Consider the following 7,790-nt stretch of genomic DNA (forward strand, 5'->3'; position numbering starts at 1 on the left):
TAAAATTGTACGTGTTGAGTTTTGTGTACGTTTGTTAAAGCAGAGTCCAAGCGTAAATCCAAAGCTACCGCTGATAAATCCTTCTCCGGTCTTTTCCTGACACTACCAGTATAATTTTATAATGCGCTTTCCTTTTTGTTAGACCGGTATAACAACTAAGTTTAACAAAATTATGATTTATTTATATCACACCTATTCAATAAAGCGATTAATATCACTTACTGTTTTCCTAACAGGATTTTTAATCTTCATCAGGTATAACATAATTTCATGCGGAATTAACGTGAGGCATGTAACTTTTTCAGTGTTTGTGGCTGAATTTTTACATCTATTCAATGTGCCGCTGATGATTTGCTTCAGATTGCAAGTTTCATTGATGATGGTGATCATATTTCTAAGAATCTCTTCCGCGTCCTTTGCCTTTTCCATGGTGCATGTAGTAATAGTTTTGGTTATTTCTCCGGCCACCTGTTTTATGTTGATGCGCTGTTCCTGAATAAAAAAACCAATCCACGATTTTAGGATTCTTCTTAATTAAAATTATTATTAATAATAGAAATTAATAAAAGTGGGTTGACTACATGTAGTTACCTACCATTATTCATTCATACAGAGAAAAGAAAATATTTTTATAAGTACCTACGTATATTTCAGAGAAAATTAGGGTAACTTGACACACTTTTAACCATTTCCACATCAAAATCTGCTATGGGAAAATGGCCCATAGGCAGTGATGTCCCGTGGGGGTAAGCAGATTGAGCGTCGCTTGAGGGCGGCAGTTACTCAAAGGGCGGCAAATCAATGAAAATCATTTGGAATATATGGAAATAGCTAGCGCTCGAAATGAAAAAGTTTACGAACCGGAGCGCTCGACAGTTTTCTGAAGAACAATACATAGTTATCATAGTTAGAAGACATAGTTATCAAATTTAATGTGTATTTCATAAAAATAAGTGTGTTAGATTTTCTATTATATGGCATATCTACTATTATACGGTCAAATATTTTTTTCCACGAGACGGAGCAATAATTTTACCGATTTCACGAACAGGAACGGCGTTCCGGTGCGCTCCGTTCCATTTCGAACCCTGGAAATAGCTAAGTACCTTAACTTAGCAACAACGAAAATATCTTTCCATTAAAAAATCAGTTCACTGGTTTTGTCGGGTTCGCGATATCTAGTTTATTTCCGTTGCCCTTCGACGTCCATGGTGACCAGAAACGACACGTGCAGATTTGCGAATAATAAAGTTAGTCTGATATTTGGTTAGTAATGTATACAACACATTTCTTAGATATTGGACTCATGAAAGGATGATAAAAATAATGTATTAACATATGAGGCGACATTTTGACGCTGCCTAGGGGCGGCATTTTATCTGGGGACGTCACTGCCCATAGGTATAGAAGTTTATTCGCTCTCACAGAAATAGTTCCGTTTCCAGAATTATTTTCTTCATTATTTTTATACTCAAATCGTAAAATCCTAAAAAGGTTATTAAAATATTGCCATTTTATGGTCATTGTTTCATCTGCTTCGTGAAAACCTGCTATAGATTACAAGTCATGGGAATTAATAGCGAGAATGGATTGAACAACAGTATCGATGCCAATCCATATCCGTATCCATTAGATAATTAATTAATGATGTACTATCACTCTCTATATTAACCAGTGGCGAAGACTCCATACTAGGCGATTATTTAAAGCCTACCTTCTTAAGAAAAATATTTTTTAATTGCATATTGACATATTTATATACTTAATCACTTCATTATTTTATGTTATATAACAATAATTTATTTTGCCAACGAGATCGCATATGTAGGAATGTATTACAGTATTACACAGTTTACAAAACAACTGCAAAGGTATTAAAAAAACCACAGCGCGCCGCGCCGCGACTTCTCGGTAAATAAATTTCCGATTATGTTTGGAATAATTCTGAGTTTTTTTCGTATGGACTTTACGTCTCGTAACCTCAGCAAGTCTGCTGATTTGTACGAAATGAGGCAAGCTCCTTTCGCAGAGCCTAAAACATTCGCGCATAATATTGTTGTCACGACTGCGCACTTTGTCCAAAATCATTAATAATTAGATAATTAAAATAATAATTTCAACGGCGTTTAATCGAATATTAATAAATAAGATTTTTGATGCGTATACATGTTTTGAAAAATACGTAATTTAAACACATCGCTCATTTTTATGTCGTCAATGAGTTTTTGAAGTTTCATTGAATTAGTGTGTCGTTATCATTTATTAGTGTGTGCCTATTCATTAGTAGTAAATATCGTACTATTCTCGTAAGTATACCTGACAAGTGTGCTCTTTTTATCATATCTCCACAGCCTACCTCTTTCCAAAAGTCACCCTTCGCCACTGATATTAACACTCGATATCTATAGTTGGATATATATAGTTAAATGCCATTTAAATCTAAATTAAATGTTATTAAGCGCAATCTGAAAACTGGTGTAGGTACTTGACAAATAATGTACAGATAATTGTGCATTCATCGGCCTAGTTCTTACAAATACACAACTGAGTAATAATGTTAACTGTTTACCTATTTTGGAAATATTCAAGCTCAAGTTATGAAATTATTCATCGTTTTTTAACTTATGTCAACCTTTACCGGTTAACGATTGGCAAAATATTTGTCAAATAAGTACACCATTCTGTGGATTCCTTTTTACCTTTAGGCACACCGACACATCTTTACCGAGTTGTTTAGCTTGTACAATTAAATCACTGATAGTCTTCTTGTATTTATTGGTAGTATTGGTGATTTCATTTTCTGATTCAGCTATTTTACTTTTTGATAGTGTATTGAAATCTGCAATCTTCGCTGACATTTTATTTATAGGCGATTTTGTATATTTGTTTATGGTTATTATTATATTTTTGAGTGACATTTTAATAGACTTCCATATGGAATGCATACTAAATTCATTTTCGTAAGATTGTATTAATTCAAAATATTCTTTTTCTGGAAATGAGTCTTGCGGAGAGGATTTTAACTTCATGACATTATTTGTTATATCGTAATCATCTGTTGGACTTGCAACACTCTGTAAATAAATAAAAATAGTATTATTAATACCTACTCAATGGATCAATGGATTAGATACCTAAGATATTTATTGAGCTTATTCACGTGGGATATTTATTAATCTATGTAGAATAAATTGTGTGAAGATGATGATGAATAAAATGAAGTCATTTTGGTCGTAAGAAGTGATGGTTGATGAGTTAAGCCTGAGGTCCTGGTCTTACAGGTTTGAGGGCCCCTCCAAAAAGCTTCCTTACGCAATAAACGTGTTAAAAGTACAGCAATAATTTTATTAGGGCTACAGGATTTTAACATGGAACATGTTTTACTCACGATATCCGACACAAAAGTGTTACGAAAAATAGACGTAGAATCACTATAGACGCGCAGCCCGCGCCCCACCCTGATTACTTACGCGCGCCGATTATTTTCATTTTACGTTCAGTAGCCTACATTATGTGCGGCGTATTGTTCGTCTGTTATTATTACTTCTTTAGTTTTACTATTGTAATTACATAGTTTTCAGAAAAGTAAAATAATTGTTTGAATCCTTTGGATTCGGTTACTTTGATAAATAAAATTTCTTTCGAATTTGGACAACCAGCATTCAGAGAATCAGTTGGCAAAGTATGTTCCATGTTTAATAATTTTAGACGTCAGGATTTAAGTAATTATCATCTGAGGGGCCCAGAGGGGTGGAGCTCCCCCGCGAGGCGCAAAGCGCCGTCTTTTTTACGCAGCTATTTATTAATTGTTTGTGTATTATTGATTGACTATTTTACAAAAATGAGAAATTAGCTTTTATACGATTTCGGAAGGTATTTTCAGATGACATAGCCATCTCGTCTGCTTCATGAAAAACCGGCACTGCTCCTAAGTCAGACACACAGTCTCCACAGAATCGGTTATTGTAACGTAACAGATTAAAATTTATTACAACCTATTGAGGCCTCGTACAGGATAAGACTCAACATTGTGGATTTGAACCCGTGACTCACGGCTTGATGGATGGATGGATGGATACCAGTGGCGAAGGGTGACTTTTGGAAAGAGGTAGGCTGTGGAGATCAAAGAAAAAGAGCACACTTCCCAGGTATACTCACGGGAAATAAGACGATAATATGATATTACTACTGATGAATAGGTACACACTAATGTCAACGTCACACTAAATCAATGAAATTTCAATAGCACACTAATGAAATAGAATTGAGCAATGAATACAAATTATGTATTTTCCTATACCTACACGTCACATACGCATAAAAATATACCATTGGTAAATATTATCAACAGCCCAATATGACAAAAAAAAACTAAACAAAAAAATAATATACTTATATTATGATCTATGACTGAATTAAGTGATAAATAATAATCACGAGATAAAATTATTACTTATTTTTAAAATATTCCATCTTTATATGACGTGATTGAACAATTATAATTTTTTTTTTTTAATTGTCGCATTATTAATTATTATTTGAACATAGCGCCAAAGCGACAGCCCTCGACACTAAATATATAAGCGTTGCCTCATAAGACTATAGATCCGTATGAATAAAGCCAGACTACATCGATGTCCTTGAGTTCACACAGTTCATAATCGATATTTCAATACTCGCTAGAGGCCCTGTTTTTTTTTTTTTTTTTTTTTAAATATTAATTATTAATCTGACGATATATTCAATTGGTTCCCGCACATTTTTTTATTTAAGTAAGTATTTGAATTTAAATACTTACTTTCTAACCATTTTTTTCTAAGAACGTAGGCTTCAAATAATCGCCTTCTATGGAACCTTCGCCACTGATGGATGCTGTATCACTAATCGACCGTGCAATAAGGCAGTTAAAAATCAAAATTAAAGGATTTTCCTAAAGTTTTAATTTTAGATGTGATACAAATACAGCGACAAATAATATAAATATTATTTACCTGTGATAAAACACCCACGACGAAACAAATTACTAGATTTTTAAAATACATTGTTTAATAGGTATTATGTAATATTTTAATAAGTTTAGTAAAAGCAATTATTTATTGATAAATCCGTAGAATTTACTGATTTTTGCTGTGTAGATGTCAAGATAATGAGTGATTTTAACGGAGTGTCTGAGTCTTTATTAAAAAAAATGAGAATATTGGTTATGGTTAAATGATAAGATAAAAATATTAATTAAGGAAGTAAGTATGATAATCAGTCTTTTGCAATTAACAGTTTCGCAATGTCATTTTTTATTAGATTATTGATTCGATTTTCTATTATGGTTATAGGTACACAGCTTATCTTATGTTTTATAACCGATCTACCTATTTTTTTAAAAGCTTTATAAATATACGTTTTTAATTAACATTTCTTCAAAAATACCCCATGAAATTGAATTATTTTCTTTTGTTTAAAATTAAAAACAATAAAACGGACGCATTCAAATTAACTTATTGTTAAAATTAACCCATATTCTTCCCCTATTACAATGTATGTAGATGTAGGTTATAGAACTAATTTTTTCGCCACTTTCATCTAAGAATTTAGTTATCTGTTTATTACGAAAGATAAAATGATTGTGTAAGAATGAACTTCGGGGCAGTCTCAAAATTTCTTGTCATTTTATACTAAGTATATATATTATTAGATACACTTATCCATGTATGTAATAATACGCCAATTATTGTCATTTAAAAGAACATTGTCATGCGATCCAGATTGAACGTGTAATGAGCAGATTGATGGATTGATGAACAGAAATACTTTGATTTTGGACATCCAGGATCCACGATTCGCGATCCATGATCCAGATTGAAGTGCGGACTTTTGGGTTTTTGGGATAAGTTGTTATATTATTTTAACACTACAATAGGCCACGAGATTTAGCCACGAAATTAGGTACAGTGATTAATGTAGATAGTGAAACAGTAGAATAGCAGTGAAACAATTACAGAAATAGATGAATCTCTTTCAACCGTTTGGATTTTCAGAATTCAGAATTTCACAAAAGAGGTAAATGTTGTCAAGTATTTTATCTAAAAATCAAAGAGGTGAGAGAGGGAGGTTTTTTAAAAATCTATTTGAGGATACAGTGTCATCGAATTTAAAAAGTTGTTCAGTTTAGTAATTTGGAAATTTTAGTAGTGAATATTTTTGTTTTTATCATATATACGATATTATTATTTTACGTCTTAAATGTTACTATATTATACTGTTTTTTTTTTAAATTATTTTTAATAACAATCATTATCTCAGCCATTCTAGATCCACCGCCGGATGGGTACGATTTGTCCAGCGATAATCTGTCCTTTAATATGCCTGACCGTTTTCAAATGATCTTGATGAATAATATTATGTCTGCCACCATTATTTGTGCCCCTACCCATTTATTTCTTGTACTATCCATGCGCGTTATGAATAACATGGTTAGTAATCAAGACGCATGAGTCCATACACTGCCGACTCAAGTAGAAAGCCGATACATTCACAATGACTGGTCCTACTTTTTCCGCCTCTCCCGTTGTTTTCTATGGATGACCTGTCATTGTTCTATAGAGTGCTCATACTGACGCGTCTGTCGTGTTCACACAGGGAATGGTTTGATTTGGATAGATGAGTTACATGATAAATAATACACTAGCATTAACAGACCTTCTACAAATGTAATTCATAGTTCAATGCTACATATTTTTTGGAAATCGATATTATCACCGGTTTATGTGTGAAGAACTTGTTTGACTTTGACAGCTGATGAATAACAGGAATGTATATTATTTATAAATAGCACTGATAGTTCATATATTTGATTAGAGATTTTTTAAAATTCAATTTGGAACGAGAAAGGGCGAATCAATATGTCAAACAATCTGGGATCTGATTTTGACAGCTGAACAGTGGACCACTCGTTGCTTGTGCAAAAAGATATGCTCAGACTTTATTAATCTAAATATGGTGCTGCTCCATACCATGCTGGGTTACACCGGTTACACTGAGCACATCGCGCATGACTGTAGTATGTACCTATGTACACTAGAGGTGAGTTGGAAATACTGTCACCAGTTTGTGTACTCAAGTATCGGATGAAACTACTCATACTCAGTACGTGTGGCTCAATAAACTTGTGATGATATCATCGCGAGTCACTGGCTAATTGGTAGACTTTCAATACTATTGACATTAAATGCGCGCCAGCGAGATAGCACTTATATATACAATTATATGGATACAATTATATTTTAATTTATTAGTCTATGTATGGGAATGACATCATCTTATGTATGAATTATATGTCATAAATTTTCTGTAGCAGCATATTATTCCCTCCGAAATGTGGTGAGGTGACTGAGGTGACACAGTTTACAATAAAAAAATCATTGTTATTCATTTTATGTTAACAAGAATATTATAACATAACATAAAAACAACTCATAAATTTAAAATGTGTTTAAAATTTTATAATAAATGGGACATTTCGAAAAGCCCGCTCAGTGTCTTTTTAGCTATGTCACATACGCACGCCAAATGCTCTATATAGTAATCCAAATACTAGTAAGTATTTTGGAACAAGTTTCTATTTTTTATGCTGGTAGTAAGTATACTTAGTCATTAAAATCGATCAGTTTTCTCACCTCTAATGCATACCTTCCCCGGAGGAGTTTCAGTATTAGTCACACACTGGGACTAGGTCAAGCTGGAGGCTGTTGCGTGGATTGATGCCTTGTTATATGGCTATTTTTGTCATTTTGTTT

The sequence above is a fragment of the Rhyacophila brunnea genome, unplaced genomic scaffold, assembly GCF_057557595.1.
Source record: "Rhyacophila brunnea isolate RB1 unplaced genomic scaffold, BYU_Rbru_1.0 scaffold_10, whole genome shotgun sequence".
Classification (NCBI taxonomy): Eukaryota; Metazoa; Arthropoda; class Insecta; order Trichoptera; family Rhyacophilidae; genus Rhyacophila; species Rhyacophila brunnea.